This window comes from Miscanthus floridulus, chromosome 16 (assembly GCF_019320115.1).
Source record: "Miscanthus floridulus cultivar M001 chromosome 16, ASM1932011v1, whole genome shotgun sequence".
Classification (NCBI taxonomy): domain Eukaryota; kingdom Viridiplantae; phylum Streptophyta; class Magnoliopsida; order Poales; family Poaceae; genus Miscanthus; species Miscanthus floridulus.
This window is the reverse complement of record NC_089595.1, coordinates 72,315,518-72,336,672: the sequence shown is the minus strand read 5'-3', so window position 1 is coordinate 72,336,672 and position 21,155 is coordinate 72,315,518. Positions and strand designations below refer to the sequence as shown.

The window sequence follows — 21,155 nt, the reverse complement described above, 5'->3', positions numbered from 1 at the left end:
GGGTTTCAACTCTAGCCTACCCCAACTTGTTTGGGACTTAAAGGCTTTGTTGTTGTTGTTGTTGTCGTCGTCGTCCAAACATAAATTAGAACTCTAGATTATAGAGACCATGAAATATGTGATTCAGAAGGAATCCATGTAAAGATAAGACAAAATGCAGCCTATATATAATATAGAAAGAAACCTAGAATAAGTCACTGAAAATTTCCATGAATTGAAATGGCTGTGCAGAAAGGCTATGTTGTTGTTGTTGTTGAAATGGCTGTGCATTTGATCTGCTATAATTGTCATAGATAGCAGTTCAAATTAAAATTTGAGTTTCTAAATGGAATATAGCAATGAGAGCCCTTGATACAGTGACCCAGGTTTGGGTCTATAAGCAGTGACAATCACCCTATGAAGCCTCGCTTTCGCTACAGCTCAGGTGGGCTCATTCCATTCCCTTAACCAAATCACTGCCTATGAGTCACCAGCTCATTCTTCAACAGGATCATGACGCTTAACATAGTGAAGTATAAACTAAGCCCGCCAAAAGCAGCAAACTAGAAAGCATGTATTTCTTTCTAGATTTGGATAGAGCTGTAACAGAGTACATCTTGCTAGAACTTCTCTCCAGACTCACATCAACTGGAAGTCTGAAGTTTTGAAATGTTCAAGTCTGCCAATTGAAACTTCAATCCAACAAACTCAAGAAAGCTTGTGAATACCATTCTGGTTTGTTTGTTGAACGGGATGCACCCAAACCATAGGCAGACTATAATACCCTTAACCCCCCCCCCCCCCCCCCCCCCCCCCCCCTCTCTCTCTCTCTCTCAAATGGAAGGCGTATGCAATTGCGTTGGATTTGGAAGAGTGAGAACACTCAGCACTAAACTTAGACACATTACAAACACTAAGATAAATGAAACATCCAAATCCGAATCTCCAATATGTCGTTGTAGCATTTGAGTCTTAAAACCCTTGCCAAGCCAAGGAGGTGCGAAGAGAAGCACATAGGTAGAGCCATGACGATGGACATGCCTTTAGTCAAGTGTCAAGAGCACACCGAGGAGGCGACAAGTAGCAACTAGAAAGGTTCAAGCGGACGAGCCATTGCCGCACAGATCCGGACGAGATCACCACAAAGGGAGAGTTGCATCGACAACGACATAAAAATGATTACCCAAAAACAGAACCGACAACCACAAAGGAAAAGAAATATTTGGCTATTTGAAAAATATTTTTGTGGAGTTGGACGGTGCAGGTGACTCTTGGAGAGCAAGTGCAGTGGACACGGATAGGCGCAGCAGCGGCATGACTCTAATGTAACACTAGCAGCAAGCAGCAACATCGCATCTTCCAAACAGCAGGCCAAATAGCAAACATGGACTAGCATGCTGAGAATTGAAGAAACAGCACTGCACTGATGGCAGCACAACCTCCAGCCCACGTGACCCATCAGCCCAAACTGAAGAAAATGGTGCCATGGTGGCCTAACAGCTCCTACGGAGCAGCACAAGAGGCAACCACTCACACTGGCGGCACATCTGGAGGCAGACCGAGCGAAGGATATGCGGGCCCGCTGGGGTGGTGTGGCGGCCGCGGGCAGGGATTCGCTCTGGGAAGCACAGATCTCGTGTTGGTCCGAGCAGATGCCCCTAGCAGGCTGGCAGATGCGGAGGGGCGCAAACACTGCAAGGTAGAGCTCGGGGGAGAATGAACCGAGGCCCAGCGGCACCCAATCTATGCGGATGATGGATTGACGTCGGACAGCGCTCCATCTGAACTCATGGGACCACCTTTGGACTTCCTCGTTCCACCACCAAGTATCTTTAGCCTGGCCTCCACTTCCTTTGGTTACTCCACACACCTCTGAGACCACCTTCCGAATGTTGGTTGTCATCTTCTCCCACATGTTGTGTATATCCTCTTCTTTCTTCCAAGAGCCCTCTTTGATAACATTTTCCCTGAATACCTCTGACGTCTCCCCTTTCAGTTTCCACCACTTTGTTCTTTCAATCTTAGCTTGTTTATCCCTACGAGCACGCACCTGAAAATGAAAGTCTGCCACCAAAAGCTTATGTTGAGAAACAACACACTCCCCTGGTATCACCTTGCAACCCAAGCATGCTCGTTTATCCTTTCTCCTTGCGAGGACAAAATCAATCTGGCTAGAGTGTTGTCCGCTACTGAAGTCTGAAGGTCACTAGATGAGATTCTCTCTTTCTAAAGAAAGTGTTGGCTATCATCAGGTCAAAAGCTACCGCGAAGTCCAGAACTTTCTCCCCCTCCTGATTCCTACTACCATACCCAAAACCTCCATGAGCTGCCTCGAAACCTGCGCTTGTAGTACCTACATGCTCATTAAGATCTCCTATAAAAAGCTTCTTGTTACTAGGTACAGCTCTAATCAGGCCATCTAAGTCTTCCCAGAACTGTCTCTTAGCACTCTCGTCGAGGCCTACTTGGGGGGCATACGCACTAATTACGTTCAAGACCATATCACCAATAACAAGCTTGACTAAGATAATCCTATCTCCTTGCCTTTTCACTCCCACCACACTATTCTTGAGGCTCTTATCAATCAAAACTCCTACTCCATTTCTATTCGCGACTGTCCCTGTGTACCAAAGCTTGAAACCTGTATTGTCCACCTCCTTCGCCTTCTGACCCTTCCATTTAGTCTCTTGAACGCATAATATATTTACACGCCTCCTAGTCGCGGTATCAACTAATTCTCTTAACTTACTTGTAAGCGACCCTACATTCCAACTACCTAAACGGATCCTAGTTGGTTCAACTAGCTTCCTTATCCTTCGCACCCGTCGACTCAGATGCGAAGACCCTTGCTCATTTTTCACTACACCTGGACGCCGATGTAGCGCGCCACTAAGGATACGACGACCCGATCCTTGCTCACTTGACACCGTGCCCAGATCACGACACGGCGCGTCATGGGGGTGATGACCCGGCCCTTGCTCATTTAACACTATACCCAGGTTCCGATATGGCGCGTCGCTAAGAGGGTTACGCCCCAACGGTTTTCTTTCGGGTTTCATCTCCATTAGAATTGCTAGATTTAACGTTGGCTCGCCAAGCCTATCACAACCCTCCTCCTTTACCAGGGCTTGGGACCTGCTATGTTCATAAAATTAATTGATAAGTTCATAAAATGTAAGATATTGAGAACTTCGATAGATTCATAGGTTCAAATAAATAAAAAATACATGTACAAAGCAATATTCATAACATACTGGTATTCCTTGTTTATGAAAAAAACAGATATTAAGATTGTTGATTGCTTTTGAGGGAGATGCATGATATATTGATATGACTGCCCTATAGCACCATTTGATGATTTATGTAATATAACACAATAATCATGTCTAATGTCATTTGCCTCAGTAGTATGCATGCAGGTTATCTAAATATGAGCTATTTAATGGACGTTGCTGAAATCAATACTCGATGTAAACCCAAAATTACCACAGTAACCAACAAAAATGGCTCACTCAGGTGAGAAGCAGCATCCACTAGAAGCTCAACCTCCTCCATCTGTGATGACAAATCGGCAATTACATTCAAGTCAAAGATATGCTAAAGATGATGATATGAAGTACAATTGAATTCATTCCAGGGCATCTTCAACTACCAAATGTGTAACGTTAGATGGTCACCATTGGTGCTGCCTTGCGGATAATAGCAATAGCTTCGTTTAGAATAGGCTTCTCTATTTCTATCAACTGTACCACTTTTTCATCCAGTTTTGTAAATCCAGCAACTTTAGTCCTCTCGCGATCGCGAGTTAGGACCATTACATTATTAACATCTTTCAACATCCCAGCAGGAGAGTAACTCGCTTGTGGGACTTCCTCAGCTGAGTCCACATTTGTGAAGTCCTTTTTTATAAGATCATCAGTGAGGAGTTGCATACCAGCTAAGGATGTAACAACTCCAGATGCACCAGATTGGAGCAACCTGGATGTGAAGTCAAAATAAATTGCTTCACCCAAATGATTCAACGTGAAGAAAATCGGAATCTTCACATGTTGACCAACACCATCATTCATAACATCCGCAAAATCACCACTGTCAGTATTTACAATCAGAAAATCAGCCCCTTCAGAACTTGAAGCGCTCATTGCAGAGTTTGCAGATTGTATCCTTCTAGCAACAATAGGGAGATATATGGAATCAGCATTTGATTTCATCATCATACTCCTTGCAACAATAGCAGTAATGCCTGCATCAAAATAACATCTTAAATACATGAATGTTGCAGACAATTACTACTTAGAAAATGAAGAACACTTTAGTTAATGACAGAACACATCCAATGTCCCATTTAAAATTATTGACATTATATTCAGAACTTCTAAAAAGGCTGAAAGAAACTCTGAATGAATGATAGGCACCCATGAACGATCAGCAACTGGAGCATAAACCGGGTTGTTGCAAAATGTAAGCTCTAGAACAGTAATAGCGACTGCTACCTACCAAACACAAGCTCATACAAACTGGAAGGTAAGGAGAATTTCAGTCACCAACCATCGTCGGCGAGCACGACGCCGCTCGCCCCGACTGCGGAGGCGACGTCGACGCGCTCCGCGATCAGCAGGTACGCGCTGTCCCCGACCGTGGCCCGGAGCGCGCGAGCGGCCTCGTACGCTCGGCCTCCGCCCTCCTCTCCGGCCTCGAGCACGACGATCCCCACGCCCCGGGACACGGCGGCGGATACCCCATCCGCGCACGGCAGCGCCGACGCGCAGGACGAGCGCTGGCACCTGGATCTCCGGCCGCTTAAACCCGCCGGGGAACAGCGTCCGCGGCGGCTCCTTCGCAGCGCCCTCGCCGGCCCCGCTGCCTCCTCCGCCGCCGCCAGCGGCGACGGTGTTGCCGTGGAACGCGCGGCGGAGGCGGCCCCGGAGGCGGGAAAGAAGGAGGGAGCGGAACGGGACTGGAGGGCGCGGGAGGATGAGGCGGGTGGCCGTGGCGGTGGAAGCGGCGGACATGGAGAGCGAGAGGAGAGGGGAAGGGGAGTGCGCTCGTGTGTGGACAGTGGAGCGAGGAGCGAAGCGAGGCGAGGTGGTGGACTGGTGGCCGGTGGGGGTGTGATTGTGTGAAGTGGGAGGCGGTGGAGCCGTGGAGGGGAGCAGTTTGTCGCGGATTTGGTTGGATAGGGCGAGGGCCTGGGGGGCCGCCACTTGATAACGGCCGCCATGGCCCATGGGATTTGCCGTTTGCGACTTTGCGGCCCTTTTCAACCCGCTCGGATGAGCCGTTCCATCAGCATGGGTGCTCTGTTTGGTTTAAAAAAGCAACGTTAATGCAACAAGTAGATCGGTTCCGCAGCCGCAATGAAAGGGAATCACTGATTACCAGTTTTGTTTGGCAGTCGCTGAACATTGGAGGGCAATGCTTACACCACCTAGGATCGGACGTTATCGATGTGCGGAAGACTGGTATCCATTCTTGCGCCATCCAGTTACGTGGCCTGTGGAACAAACAACAGCCAACACGATCAGATCACGCCACAAAATAAGCCAGCTAAACAGCACCTTGTGATCTTCGGTTTCTATGATACAGTACGTTTTGAAGACGAGAGTAAAAAAACTCGACCCACCGGGTATGACATCGCTAGAGTATTGCTATTAAGATATAAGACTTATCTTTGGCAGATCGAGAAACCCTCGAACTCTGATAGTGCAAACCCTTTGTGCCACGCCATACCCTAGCTCGGCGACCGTAGTCATATGGTTCGGCACCCAGGTCACTACCCTCAGTAGGACTACATCGTTCACACCAGCTGATTAAACTGTTACCAAGGCTCTCGCTTGTCACTATTTTTAAATCGCCAGTGAGAGAGGTTTTTTAACCCGTCTAAATTCACTCCTATGGAAAGCCAAACCTTGGGCCTAGAGATGCTACTAAAGTTCTTACAACCACTAAGCTATATGTTCTTTCGCTGGAGACGAAAATAAATTATTAGCAATGATGATGATACATCATTAATTCATTATCTATTTACATGTCTATTTGAGAAAATTTATTAGGGTGTGAAAAATGAGGACCGTTGGTGAGGAGCGATCGAGTGGCTAGAAAAATATAGGTACTAAAAGCTACCAAGGGAAAAATACCAGGAGATACGAGATGGATACTAAATTGGTGGAATCAACAACAAAAAATATTATTTAACAAAGGATAAGATAGTAAGTTCATATTGTAGCCATAATCAGTTGAGGAGCATATATATGTTCTTTTAGTTAGGGCTGGATATCGAGTTAGCTCGGCTCGTTATACAAACGAGCCAGAAGGCTAGCTTGGCTCGGCTCGTTGGATAGCTCATTTGGCTTGCGAGCCAAAGCACAAAAACATAATACATAGAGATTATAACCGCTAGTCGGGAGCAGGTACAGGTGTGGAGGAGGTGGTCAAGGAAGAGGCATTAGGCGACAAGGAGGTGGCACCGGGCGTGGAGGAGGTGGCAGACAGGAAGGAGGACGTGTCGGGTGAGGAGGAACCGACATAGTGGGTGGAAAACCGATGGAACGGAAAAGTAGAAGCCCCTACTTGATATACCGCGCAAAGCCCAACACTCACTACACAAGGATTCCAAGAAAAGCTGCTTGTGACTAGCAGGGAATCTGACCCAGTCACTTCTCGAGCATTGCTAATCATCGTTGGTAGACCTTGTGCTTGTATTTGTGAAGCAAGGAAGAGTGCACTACTTAATGTGTCGCTCTACTTCAGTGATATTTTATCATACAAAATCGGTGACCTACACTTCGTCGAGTACATAATACGATGTAGTCAAACTTGGAGATGAACTTATATTTGCATGAACTTTGGTGTGTACTTCAACATCTGGTTTGTATCGACTTAACGAATGTGAATGATCACATTGTAACTTGTTAATTAGTTTCATTCTTATTTTGAAACATATGTATAGTTTATGGATGTACAATAGTAGCATATAATACGTATACGAAAAACTATTTAAAATGAAAGGAAATCGAAAGAAACCATAAAAAAAGAAAGAAAGAAAAAAGGTTATTTAACGTCGGTTAGTAACACCAACAGGGACTAAAGGTGTTCGCCCTCGGACGTGGGCCGGAGAGTAGCTAAAAATAGATTCCAAAAATCCATGATTAACCATTCTCTAAGATAAAAACCTCGTAAAAAAAACATTTGTACTCCAGCAACCTCTATAAATTTTCCATTTTCTATATTCAAAACGGTAACGTCATATATCTATTTTTTTGGTATCCAACGTCGCAAACCATCCATTAGGCCTTCTCTGCCACTAGAAACCTTCGCCCGTTTCCATGGCCGCGCCATGGCCTTTGGGGAGGTGGAGTCGGGTTGGCATTCCAGGCGGCGGCGGCCGGCCAACATCCAAAACAGACATTGCTGGCAAAATAACGCACGTGATTCTCCAATGGCGAGCGAGACTTCCTATCATATTCTAGCGATCGAGCTCTGCGGGATCAACGAGAGTAAATTTAGCGACAGGCTTGGAGTGTTAGAGACATATTAGCTACATTTGGCTTCACAGAGTTGCCGTTTACTCATAACTAGTGAGAACCCCGAGGCAGTTGCCGCGGGCTAGGCAGACTCAGTTGACATAAGCATCATTGGTTTGTACATATGGAAAATTAAGATACACAACATATGCCTGAACGAAAACTTTCATGATATAATTGCACGATGATGTTAGAGAAGGACCTTAATCTATTACTGATACTCAGTTAAAAAACTGATATGTTCTCGGTATGCTCGTTGTACCAGGAACATGTCTCTGTTTAACATGTGTTTCACTGTTGGTTACCGGATCTTGTATCCTTATCCCCCTGCGGACTGGTAGGGCAAATTACGACTATTAAGGTCTTGTTTGGATGTAGTCAGATTAGTGTCAAACCACGTGTGTTGGGATGGATTGGAGTGAAACTTGAACTAAATTACACCCTAATCCACTCCAACGCATGTAGATCGAGAGAAATCCGACAACATCCAAACAAGGCCTAAGCAGATATATTTGTGTTAATAAGATATGAAACAGTCAGAAGAGTCGATGTACATAATCCAGGCAAGAGCACCATATAAGTAACTGTTGTCCTGAGAAGTGAAGCACGGGTATATGAGATCCCTGGATAATTTCGCCAAAGGGTAGCAGCAGTGCACCATTACCTGGAATGGCAAGAGTTTTCTCATGTTTTGCCTGTTGAACTGTAATGCAAATAGATAAAATAGGTAAACAGGTACTGCCTGAATATCTCAATAGAAAGCATGTGGATCTTATTATTCCCAGTGGAAGTAATCAATTGAAGGAGTAAAGAAGAAGAGAACTCATAATAGAAAATGAGGGTGGGACATCAGTGGAGCATATTACGTAGCAAGCACGTAGGTTTTTGAAAAAAAAACTAATAAGAATTGTAAGCAAAAATTTAATTTCCTGTATATTAAAACATTTATGAATTGGAGTTTCTTCTATTCCTCTTGGTAGTTCTAGCCTGTAGGGGCCTTTTTCTGAGGCAAAACTTGCAAGGGAAGATAGTACTGGACATGCATTGATGCATATCAAGATATCTTTGGTGATTCTTGTTAGGTTTGATCTCCCACTAGTTAGGCCCAACGGTCTTTTTGGGCCTTATTCTCGCGCTCTGATCGGGGGCGCCCAACCCTACATGGTTGGTGGGCCCCCGTCGCACAGCGCTATAAAGGAAAGGTGGGGGCCGGGGCTCGCAGTACGAGGTTCACCGCGCCGCCAGTCACCCCACCAACATCATAACCCTAACCCGATCTTGAGAAGGGGCGCTGCCAGCAACGGGAAGCACCACCGACGCCGGCAACGCCATCCCGACGCACACGCCGCCGCCGAGGACGCCACTGCACCGACTCTCCCTCTCCACCGAACATCGCTGCCGGCGCGCAGATGGTGTCCGCCAATGAGACCCCGGCCGGTGCTTCGACCACTACGGCCTTCGATGGTCTGCTACCTCTCACTCTCCTTCTCTCTGCCTCTCATATAAATCTTGAACATGTATTCTATTCCTATGCAAAATATCCCGATCTGATGAATATGACGAGAAGAAATTCAACAATGGTATCAAAGCAAGGTTCCTAGAAGAAACCGGATCGGGAAAAGAAAATAGAAACAAGAACCCTAGACCTAAATCCTTTCGGATAAGAGAAAACCCTAGACCCAAATCCGAAAGAGGGAAGAAGGGGAAGAAGAAAGAAAGAAGGGTCGAAACCCTAACCCTAACCCTAGTTTCCCATTCGGATGAACGAAAAAGAAAAAAAATCCAAAAAATACAGAAAACCGAATCGGCAAAAATTGAACCCTAACCCTAATTTTTTCCCCATCCCCACCATGGGTTAATCCCAGAAGAGAGAAAGGACGGGGAAGAAGGTAAAAAGGGGGCAGACTCACCGTCGCCGACGCGGGAGAAGAAGAGCCGAACCGGCTCTTCGCCGGCGCGGGAGAAGAAGAGCCGATTCGGCTCGCTGCTCGCTGGGCTCGGCCAAGGGGCGCCGCGGCCAGGCCGCTCGACGACGGCGTGCTCACCCGTTGGGGAGCACGCGCGCCAGCGAGGGGGCCGGCGACGGCGCCGAGGCTCGCTCCACCGCCCGCTCGCTCGTCGTCGCTCGCTCTTGGTTGCGGCTGCGCTGCGCTGAAGAGAGAAGAGAGAGTGCGGCGAAGAAGAAGAGAGAGAGAGAGCAGGGGCGAATGCGCTAGGGTTTCCAGGCCACCGGCCGCGGCGATGTTTTTGATCGGGCGAAACGAACGCTTGGCCGTCGGATCAAGACGAACGGTCGAGATTCGATGGGCCAACTCGAGGCCCAGGCGGGAGCGCGCTGCCGAGGCACTTTGCCGGCCCAGGCCCAGGTTGCGGCCTGCTGCGCGCAAGGAGGACTAGGCCGAATTGTTTTTTGCCGTCTTGGGCCGCGCTGGGCTGAAATGAAAGAAGGAAGAAAAATTTTCTTATTATTTTCCAGGAGCAATTTTAATGCATATTTTTTGATGAATTTGAATGATTTTGATACAATTTTCTGTGCAAATTTTATCCAACGATATTTTGCTCAGAAAACAGTGAATTTTTTTAGTGCTTCTGGAAAATAATAATATGAAAAGATTATTAATGTTTCCGCTGTGCATGATAATTATTGTTCTCTTTGATTAAATTTGAACCAACGGGATAATTTAATTTTAAGAGAAATGAATTTCTGATAATTTTGATGAGATTATGATGTTGTTATTTTCTGACCAACGTTGTTAATAACAATATTATAATTTTGATCGATGAGAAATTATGCATTAATTTTACTTCTGCCCAATGGTGATGTAAAATGTTTGTATGGATGAATTATAAGTTTTAATTTGACCAACGTTGAGTTAAAGCATGGAATTTTATGTATAAATGTTTCTTACTTACACTGGTGTGATTTCAGGAGGCAAATGCATTGTGAACATTGCCAACATCCCGACACTCAATGGGACCAATCACCGTGTATGGCGGGAGAAGTATGAATTGGAACTTACGTTGGGAGAGGTCGATTTTGTCATCACCTCACCATGTCCTACTGAGCCAGAGGACCCGGTGAGAGGTGAAAATGAATCTGACACTGATTTCGCTGCTCGAAAGCGTGATCATGCTGAAATAAGAATGAAATATGACCTTGAACATAGGCAATGGACTCTCTCCAACCGCAAGTGCCTGTTGGTGGCCAAAGCCACCATAGAAGAACAGATAAGGGGCTCAATCCCTGAATGTGCTACTGCTAAAGAATATCTTAAGAAAATCAAGAGTCAGTTTACTGGGTCTACCAAGGCCACAGTAAGTTCACTGATCAAGAAGCTTGTGAATGAGAAATTCACTGGTGGTAGCATAAGAGAGCATATTTTGACGATGAACACTACGGCATCTAAGCTAAAGGAAATGAATTTGAAGGAGGAGGATTTCTTGATTCATTTGATTTTTGCTTCTTTGCCAAAAGAATATGACACCTTTATTATGAACTATAATATGCAGCCAGAAAGATGGGGCATAGAAAGACTCATCTCAATGTGTGCTCAAGAAGAGGAGAGGATAAAGTCGTCACAAGGTGAATCCGCTCATTTTGTGAAGGATAACAAAAGAAAGAACTTTAATGGCAAGAATTCTAAACCACAAGGAAAACCTAAGTGGGATAAGGTCTCTTCCTCCAATTCACAGGGAAAGAAACCCCAGGATTCTGAGAATCAGTAGTATGGTGGAGCTGAAAAGGATCAGTGCAAGCACTGCTTCAAGAAGGGACACTACAAGAGGGATTGTCTAGACTTCCTGAAATCTCTGCTAAAGAAAGGTGATGAATTTATTACATTTGTAGATGAATCCCTGTATTTATGTTATGATAAATCCACTTGGTGGGTTGATTCAGGTGCAACTACTCATATTGCAAATTCCTTACAGGGGTTAAGTGGGACGAGAACCTTGCAAAGAGGAGAAAGAACGATTAAAGTTGCAAATGAAGTGCAAGCCAATGTTGAAGCCATTGGAGTTTTTTCTTTAGAATTGAATAATAGTTTTGTACTTAGACTTAAAGAAGTACTTTATGTTCCCTTTTTGCGTAGAAATTTGATAAGCGTTTCAAAACTTGATGATGATGGAATTGATTGCCATTTTGGTGATGGCAAGTGTAAGATACTGGTTAATAATAAATGTGTTGGTCTTGCCTTCCGACAAGACAAGCTTTATTTATTATCTCTTAGGAAAGTATGTCAAGAAAATTAAGAAAGATGCCAAACGAAGCACAGAAATTTTAGAAATAATCCACACAGACATATGTGGTCCTTTTCCTGTGAAAAGTGTGGATGGTTATGACTCGTTTATAACATTCACAGACGACTACTCTCATTATGGCAATATTTATCCAATTAAAGAAAGATCGGAAGCATTGGATAAATTCAAAATATTTAAAGCTGAAGTTGAAAATCAGCACAATAAGAAAATCAAGATAGTACGATCAGACCGAGGTGGAGAGTACTATGGGCGACATACCCCATATGGCCAAATTCCTGGACCATTTGCAAGGTTCCTACAGGAAAATGACATAGTTGCTCAGTACTCCACACCGGGGGAGCCTCAGTAGAATAGAGTGGCTGAAAGACGTAACCGTACCTTAATGGATATGGTAAGAAGCATGATGAGTTACTCCACATTACCGATTAGTTTATGGATGGAGGCACTGAAAACCGCCATTCACATACTTAATCGAGTACCAAGTAAATCGGTGCCTAAAACACCGTATGAATTATGGATAGGAAGGGAATCCTTACTTAACCATTTGCGTGTGTGGGGCTGTCCAGCTGAGGCAAAAGTGTTTAACCCAAACATAGGAAAGTTAGACTCCAAGACAGTCAGCTGCCATTTTATTGGCTATCTAGAAAGATCGAAAGGATATCGCTTCTATTGTCCTGACAGACATACGAAGATTGTAGAAACAAGACACGCTGTGTTCTTGGAGAATAACATGATCAGGGGGAGCATGGTAGCACGAGAAATTAGCCTACAGGAGAAGCGGGTACATGTACCCACTCCGATGGTTGAAGAACCATTCTTCACGCTACCTGTTGCTGTTGCACCGACAGTGCAGGACACTGTAGTGCCAACACCTGTTGCAAGTTCTCCCGTGGCGACAATGAATGAACATGAGGAACCTATAGAACCAAATGTTGCACATGAGGAAGAACAACAACAGCCCAATGTGGAACAAGTGCCGGAGGCACCTAGAAGGTCTCAAAGAATAAGAAGATCAGCTATTACTGATGACTATGAAGTTTATGAAACAGAAGAATATCAGATGGGGGATGATCCCACCTCATTTGAAGAAGCCATGAGAAGCGACCACTCATCAAAGTGGCTTAAGGCCATGGAAGATGAATTGAAATCAATGAGTACCAATAAAGTTTGAGACTTAGAAAATATTCCTAAAGGAGCCAAAACAGTAGGCTGTAAATGGGTCTACAAAACAAAATAGGACTCCCAAGGGAATATAGAAAGATTTAAAGCGCGACTTGTGACGAAAGGCTTCACGCAAAGAGAAGGGATTGATTACAATGAGACGTTTTCTCCAGTCTCATGTAAAGATTCCTTCAGAATTATAATGGCACTTGTAGCCCACTATGATTTGGAGTTACATCAAATGGATGTAAAGACGGCTTTCCTAAACAGGGATTTGGAAGAAAATGTTTATATGGCACAACCGAAAGGTTTTACCGTAAAAGGAAAGGAAAATATGGAATGCCGCCTGAAGAAATCAATCTACGGATTGAAGCAAGCTTCAAGACAGTGGTATTTGAAGTTTGATAGAACGATAAAAGGTTTTGGGTTTGAAAAAAATGTTGAGGACAATTGCGTTTATGCAAAGTTCAAGAATGGAAAGTACATATTCCTAATTTTGTTTGTGGATGATATCTTGCTTGCTAGTAGTGATATCAATCTACTAATGGAAACGAAGAAATTATTGTCCTCAAACTTTGATATGAAAGATCTCGGTGAGGCTTCGTTCGTTTTGGGAATAGAGATTCACCGAGACAGGAGAAAAGGGGTTCTAGGATTATCGCAAAAGACATACATAGAAAAGGTCCTGAAGAAATTTAGTATGTATGCGTGCAGTCCTTCACCTGCTCCTATAGTCAAGGGCGATAGGTTTGGGGAACATCAGTGTCCCAAGAACCAATATGAAATTGACCGAATGAAAGCGGTACCGTATGCTTCAGCTGTTGGAAGTTTACAATATGCTCAAGTGTGTACACGCCCTGACTTAGCTTTTGTTACCGGGTTACTTGGCAGATATCAAAAGAATCCAGGAATTGAACATTGGAAATTAGTGAAGAAAGTCCTGCGTTATTTGCAGGGTACGAAAGGCCTCATGCTTACGTATAGAAGATCTGATTCCCAACAGATAGAGGGGTATTCAGATTCTGATTATGCGGGAGATGAAAAAAAATCCACGTCAGGATATGTATTTACTCTCGTAGGAGGGGCTATATCGTGGAAAAGCTCCAAACAAACCGTAACTACATCCTCGACAATGTATGCCGAGTTTGTAGCATGCTATGAGGCAACGGGGTAGGTGAATTGGCTGAAGAAATTCATACCCGGATTGAAAGTGATTGATGATATAAATGAACCACTGAGATTGTATTGTGATAACAATCCAGCGGTATAGTACGCTCACAACAATAGGTCAAGTGGTGCTGCCAAACACATTGACATAAAGTACTATGTTGTGAAAGATAAAGTTCAGGATCATATAATAAATCTTGAGCATATAAGTACAGAGAAAATGCTCGCGGATCCGCTCACAAAGGGCTTACCACCCAACGTGTTCAGAGAACACGTAGCCGGCATGGGTTTAAGGGAAAACCTATGATTCCCGAACATACGAAGGGCCCAAAGAAAGTTTACATTTCAAAACGGAGAAGTGTATTGTGGCTGTTAGTCTCACGGCACTAATTGCTGTGACGATGGGACAGTTCTATGCACTAATCTGTGATGAAATAGGATGGAAGCAAGAAAAATATGAATTGAAAGTTTTGAGTATGAAATTAAAGAACGAAGAATAGATGAGAGATCAAGGGGGAGAATGTTAGGTTTGATCTCCCACCAGTTAGGCCCAACGGCCTTTTTGGGCCTTGTTCTCGCGCCCTGATCGGGGGCGCCCAACCCTACATGGTTGGTGGGCCCCTATCGCACAGCGCTATAAAGGAAAGGTGGGGGCCGGGGCTCGCAGTACGAGGTTCACCGCGCCGCCAGTCACCCCACCGACATCCTAACCCTAACCCGATCTTGAGAAGGGGCGCTGCCAGCGACGGGAAGCACCACCAACGCCGGCAACGCCATCTCGACGCACATGCCGCTGCCGAGGACGCCACTGCACCGACTCTCCCTCTCCACCGAACATCGCTGCCGGCGCGCAGATGGCATCCGCCAACGAGACCCCGGCCGGTGCTTCGACCACTACGGCCTTCGATGGTCTGCTACCTCTCACTCCCCTTCTCTCTGCCTCTCATGTAAAACTTGAACATGTATTCTATTCCTATGCAAAATATCCCGATCTGATGAATATGACAAGAAGAAATTCAACAATTCTCTGTTTCTAAGTTTTTTCATTTGTCACATTGAAAGACAAAGGGAATTCCTTTGCTTTGAAAACTGTCAGGGAATCAAATGTCTTCATTGAGTTGGAGCCGTCACCTCTCAGGAATGATTCGATGCAGGAGGCAAACACATATTGGCCGTTGTTGAAAGAATCACCAACAAACAGCTGAATCGAAGCTGCAAGAAAAGGCATTTTCTTGTAAGATATTGTGCATCACAAAGATGAGTAACTACTACAAAAACTGCATAGGACAGTTAAGCAGCAGCTTGTGGCACATTGCAGAAATCATGTAAGGCACTGGTACTCACAGATCCAAAAAACAATATGGCAAAAGAATGTCTTAAATTGTTGTACAAATGTTGAGTCGCGAATCCTATTCAGTGATATTTGGCAACAGTGATTTCTATCCGCACCTAAGTCAGAACGGCTTTTTTTCCATAAACAAAATACTACCTATATCTTCAGATCTAAAAATATTTCTGTTAAAAGTGTAGGTACGTACGTTTCCTTGATCGTCTTTAGCTATTCTAACATCCGGCAACCAACAGGAGCCCTTGGGCATCTTTAACTATTCTAACATCGGCCAGATTTAATGGTTCACTTTAAACAATTTTAGACAATACATCTTGCAGCCCAATGTAAGAATAGGGAAGTAATGTATCTCTGATTTAATTCCGTCCGTATCTGGGTGCTGCCTAAGTGAAGTAAGCAGGTATAGCCTGGAAATCAACATCAAAGTAGACAAGGTTCAAATTTTTATTAAATATGCAGGCATCACCGAGCACTAATTATCACCAGTCCCTACAAAAATGCAGCATACATAATTTTTCATTGTAGGGAGAAGTATGTGTACAAAATCAATGCCATATAATACACGAACCTGCACAGAACCCATGATGAACTGACGAACCAGCAAGGCCGGGACACATGGTCCATGTTATGGGGCATCCTGAACCAGGACATCACATGGCAGCTGAAGAACACCTCGAGGGCGAGGAGCATATAATAGCAGGAAGATTAGATGGTCGATGGAAGAACTTGCAGCTTCCAAGGTAGAAAAAATTGAGCTATCTGTAAATGTTGTCAGTCAGGGTAAGCACAATAAGTCATGGATTTATGGTAAAACAACTGAATCTTCAATGATGATAGATCTTATTTAGATTAGACAAGATTAATATTTCTTTACATTGATCACATGGCTAATAAAATATTTATATAACTTTCTCGTATGGTCTCGCGCAAGTGATGCAAGCCCTTTTTTGTTCGGTATTTGGATCTCATAGAAATAAGATCATCAGTAGCTAAAAACAAATTGAGAGAGATGTTTATAGTTTACCGGATTGTGAGACCGAGGAGTTTTCACATTGATCTGGAATTTTGTCTTCGAATAAATATTCTTCATGCAGATTATCTAAACCATCTCCATTGTTAACATCTTTATCATCCCCATCCTGCGAGTATTCTCCAGTAGAATTATTCAACCTATCCTGTGGAGATAACCCTGAATACATGCATTCAAGCAACTAATATGATAAAAGACATGTAGCAGTTAAGTGACATAAGCAAAGCCCTAATAAGAAGCAAAACGACAGCAGCAACAACAACAACAAAGCTTTTAAGTCCCAAACAAGTTGGTGTAGGCTAGAGTTGAAACCCAGCAGAAGCAATCAAGGTTCAGGCACGTGAATAGCTGTTTTCCAAGCACTCCTATCTAAGGCTAAGTCTTTGGGTATATTCCATCCTTTCAAGTCTCCTTTTATTGCCTCTACCCAAGTCAACTTCGGTCTTCCTCTGCCTCTCTTTATGTTACTATCCTGGCTTAGGATTCCACTACGCACCGATGCCTCTGGAGGTCTCCGTTGGACATGCGACAACACTGTAATCAAATGTAGAAACTTCCACGAGCTTGGTCTTTTGCCCACTTCATTATCCAATAGCAACATCCCAACATCTATAGACTCTACCTGCATGTTTGACAGGGAAAATCTGAACATTAACAAAAATATATGATGAAACCTATGGAATCCACAAAAAGATATGAGATGCAGTGTTAGGGATTAGAGGATGCAAGGAGATCGGAGAAACCAAGGCTTACCTCAGAAGAAAGGCGCCACAAGTTTGACCAAAATTATAGAGAATTATAAAGATTTATAAAATAAAATAGGTATACTATAAAAATATAATTAATGAAAAATATAATGATACTCATTTGATATCATAAATGTTATTATTTTATTATATAAATTTAGTCAAACTTGAAATGTTTTGACTCTCCAAAAAAGTTAGAATGACTTATAATTTGGGGTGGAGGGAGTAAATCAGATGGCAACGCCCGCAAGATTCAAAAAAATTTCAATTTTTCATTTATTTATAAGGTGAAAATGGAGACTTGAATAAAAATTATCATGTAGTATAGTTAACATGGATTTCCCAAAATATTGACCATATTTTCCGGTTACAAACGTCATAACGAGAACATAACGAAACAAAACCTTAACATAGTGAGTTTTCATTAACAAAAGGAAAATCATACGGAAAGTACACAGTTGGAGAGGAAAACATCAACACTGCACCATGTATCTGCTGAACGAATATACTTCCAAAAAAATCAAATGCTCCTTCATCAGGTCCTTTTACCTGAACATATACGGTAGAATTGTTGAATAGCAGACCACCGAGAAGAAATCTTCCAAGAAAGCATGCACATGAAGTGAACTAACTGTTTTAGATAAGATCATATTTAGCCTACCTGTGGCAGGTGCGAGGACAGATATAAAAAATATTAATTACATCATGCTTCGTTGTGGTCACAAGTGCTACATTGTGCATCATAACTCAGATATCATTATCTCATTCTTCATAAGTGCAACATTAGTTTTATTAAAAGCCATGATAAATATGTTGATACTGCGAGAGAAAATCTCACATCTACTTGACTTTTAACTTGCAGCTAATTTCCCAAGTGTAAACAGCAACCCAAGACGGGTTTTTTTTGAGATCCATGCATCCTTGTAAGATTTACTAACAATCAATACAGGCTAGCCCCTCCAAGAAAATGATACTTTGCAGGGAGAAATCTTATGTGTTCCTGACAAGTCCCTTTGCTTGAGAAGAGATCGATCAGCAACATTGTGGTTGAATGTTCAAGTGAGAAATTTCTCTCATCAATTTTGGACAGGTAAGTTCCAGCCCTGACTATTTCACGTTTCTCTAGTAATTCCCTAACCACATGATTCAGCAATCGAGAGTCAGGATCACAACTAGCATTCTCCATGGATGAAAACATATTGTCTGCCTCTTCCACCAATCCTTCTTTTATAAGATTTGTCATCATTACACTGTATGTCACAACAGAAGGCACCAGTCCATTTCCTAAGATCGAAGCAAACAAATCCTTGGCTTCGTCAACTCTCCTAGTTTGAAACATTCCAGCTATCATGGTAGTAAGAGTTTTGATATCAATCTTTACATTCATTGCACGTAGTTTTTTGAAAAGCAAGATTGCTTCATCAGAACAACTGTTTTTAAAAAGTCCATCAAGAACTATGGTGTACGTATTTGTGTGCACTGAGATTCCACTTTCAGTCATTTCATGGAACATTTCCAATGCAGAAACTGTTCTCCCAGCCTGAAATAACCCATCAAGTATGATGTTGTATAAAATAGTTGAAGGCTTCATTCCCTTATGCAAAATTTCTCTGAAAAGTCTCAATCCTTCATCGATCCTTCCAACTTTATAATAGCCATTAACAAGTGTACCGTACACTACAACATTTGGTTCAATGCCAGCTGACACCATAGCATCAAATACTCTTAATGCTTTATCCATCTTGCCAACTAGACAGTACCCATCCATCAGCGTACTATACACCATAACAGTAGGATGCAGACCAATATTTACAGTTAAATCAAATATATGTTGTGCGTCCATTACCCTTCCCAGTTTGCAAAGGTTGTTTATTATAGAACTGAAGAAAACAATGTCAGGACGCATACCTTTATTCATCATTTCCAAAACCAATTCCTTGGCTTTTAGCGAACCACCATAAGTACAAAAACCTTGAATCAGGCAATAGTAAGTAGATATATTGGGTGCTACTCCTTCATCAATCATCTGATTAAATTTTTCCACAGCATCATCCAGCTTACCAATTCTGCAAAGTGCAGCTATCACTGTCGAATAGGTTACTACATTAGGTTTCACTCCTTGCTCCCTCATTTCATTGAAGATAATCATAGCCCTATCTAGCATTCCACTATTAGCATATGCCTTGATCTGCACATTGAAAATATGGATGTCAGGTGCAATACTGTCTCCTAGCATCGAATTGAATAGATTTGTCATATCAACTAGGCATCCTTTAGTAGCGTACCCGTTGAGCATAATTTGGTAGGAGAAAATATCAGGTTTTTGGCCCTTCATTGCCATTGAGTCAAAAACATCTCTAGCATCCTTGATTTTTTCATATTTGCAAAGGGAAGCCATTAACATGTTGAAAGTAACCACATCTGGTAAGATGCCCTGACTTGTCATGTCTTTAAATACCCTAACTGCCTCCTTCCACTGGCCCATAGAGGAATATCCATAGATCAAGTTATTATATGTCCTGTTATCTGGCAGAACACCTTTATCAACCATTTGTCGAAGGACAGCCTCTGCCTTGTCCATTGCTCTTGCCTTACACAGTGCATGAATGACAGAGTTATAAGTCACTAGATTAGGTGAAATGCCCCGCTGCATCATTTCATTGAATAGATCACAAGCTTTAGCAACATCGCCCTCCTTAAAGAAGCCATTGATGACCGTATTATATGCGACCACGGTGGGCGAGCAGACAGATCCCCTTCCAGCCATCATCCGTAGCATTTCATCTGCCTGGACACTCTTTCCTTCGTTGCAGAAGCTCTTCCGAAGTATGCAGTACGAGAAAACATCAGGCACACAACCCAACTCAGGCATTCTGTGGAGAAGGATGTCCAAAGCCTCGTCTGTCCGCTTTGCTTCACAAAGGCCCTTCAGAAGGTTGCTGATGATGATGGTATTGATGCCCAAGCCTGTCTTGAGGACCTGGCCGAAGAAGGCCAGCGTTAGCTCCGGGCGGTGTGCGCGGGTGCAGCAGTCCATGAGGATGCCATAGGTGTGGAGTGTGGGGGACAGCACCCGCAGGCCGTGAGCTCGAGAGGCGCGGTTGAAGAGTGCGACGGCCAGGGCAGGGCCATCTCTGCAGGCGGCGGAGGCCGGTGCCCGCGGAGCGCGGTGAGGAACACGTTCAGCTCGCGCCCGGGCACTGGGGTGGCTTGACGCAGCAATTCGTCGAACAGGTCGTGTGCCTCCTCAGGGCGGAACGTCCCTTTCCTCACGAGCGCCGTGGCGGTGGCGAGGGCGAGGTGGGGAGCGCGCGGTGATGGCGAGGTGCAAGCAGCGGTGGTGAAGACGGCGGAGGAGATGCGGGCACATGACGACATTGCCGCGTGGGATTTGGGCGTCCTGGTTCCGCCGCTTGTCTCGTCCTCCGTTGAGAGGCCGCCCAGCGGCGCTAGAGCAGTCGCTGGCGAACCTCAACACGCGCAAGCGCCTACGATGTTTGGTGACGCCGGCTGGCCCACCGCCGCCGGCAGTTGCCGTCACCGTGGGTTGCCCCTAGGTACAGTGGAGGGCATGGAGCTGGTGCTTTGTGGATTTGTGGGAAGAGGAGTCGTGGATCGAGGATGTTGCGTGCTCGCTTAGATGAGCGGCACCGGCGGTGGAAGCCTCGGAGCTCGGCGGCGCGTCGCCGGCGAGGCACGGCGAACAGGGTCACGAAGAGAGTTTGGGCCTTCGGGGGATCGGGAAGTGGCTTACGGAAGATGTTTTTTTTGAGAGAGAGGGGAACGGAAGATGTATCTAAGCGTTTAAGGGGTGTGTTGGTTTGAAATTATTAGTCGACTTATGTAGAATTTATAGTATTTTTTTCTCACAGCAACTTTAATATCAGGCGAACCGACCAAGATCCTTCACCGATGTGCCTAATAATTTCTACTTTTATTCA

General features: G+C 44.1%; 1 long non-coding RNA gene and 2 pseudogenes across 3 annotated transcripts; all 3 read right to left on the bottom strand.

The window, feature by feature from the left end:
- The window catches only part of LOC136510826 (probable transmembrane GTPase FZO-like, chloroplastic), a 33,720-nt pseudogene extending 28,599 nt beyond the window's left edge, over positions 1-5,121 (bottom strand).
- Positions 5,122-8,023: 2,902 nt separating this feature from the next.
- Positions 8,024-16,685, bottom strand: LOC136511457 (uncharacterized). Of its 3 annotated transcripts, none has more exons than XR_010772714.1 (4): positions 16,463-16,685; positions 16,007-16,197; positions 15,222-15,302; positions 8,024-8,205 (listed from the first exon to the last, which is right to left on the bottom strand). It is a non-coding gene; the product is annotated as an uncharacterized lncRNA (long non-coding RNA). The 3 variants fall into 3 exon arrangements; XR_010772715.1 differs by having other exon boundaries at positions 8,024-8,166; XR_010772713.1 differs by lacking the exon at positions 8,024-8,205 and having other exon boundaries at positions 15,150-15,302.
- A 1,062-nt stretch (positions 16,686-17,747) lies between these two features.
- Positions 17,748-20,953, bottom strand: LOC136513595 (protein Rf1, mitochondrial-like; annotated as a pseudogene).
- Positions 20,954-21,155: the final 202 nt, after the last annotated feature.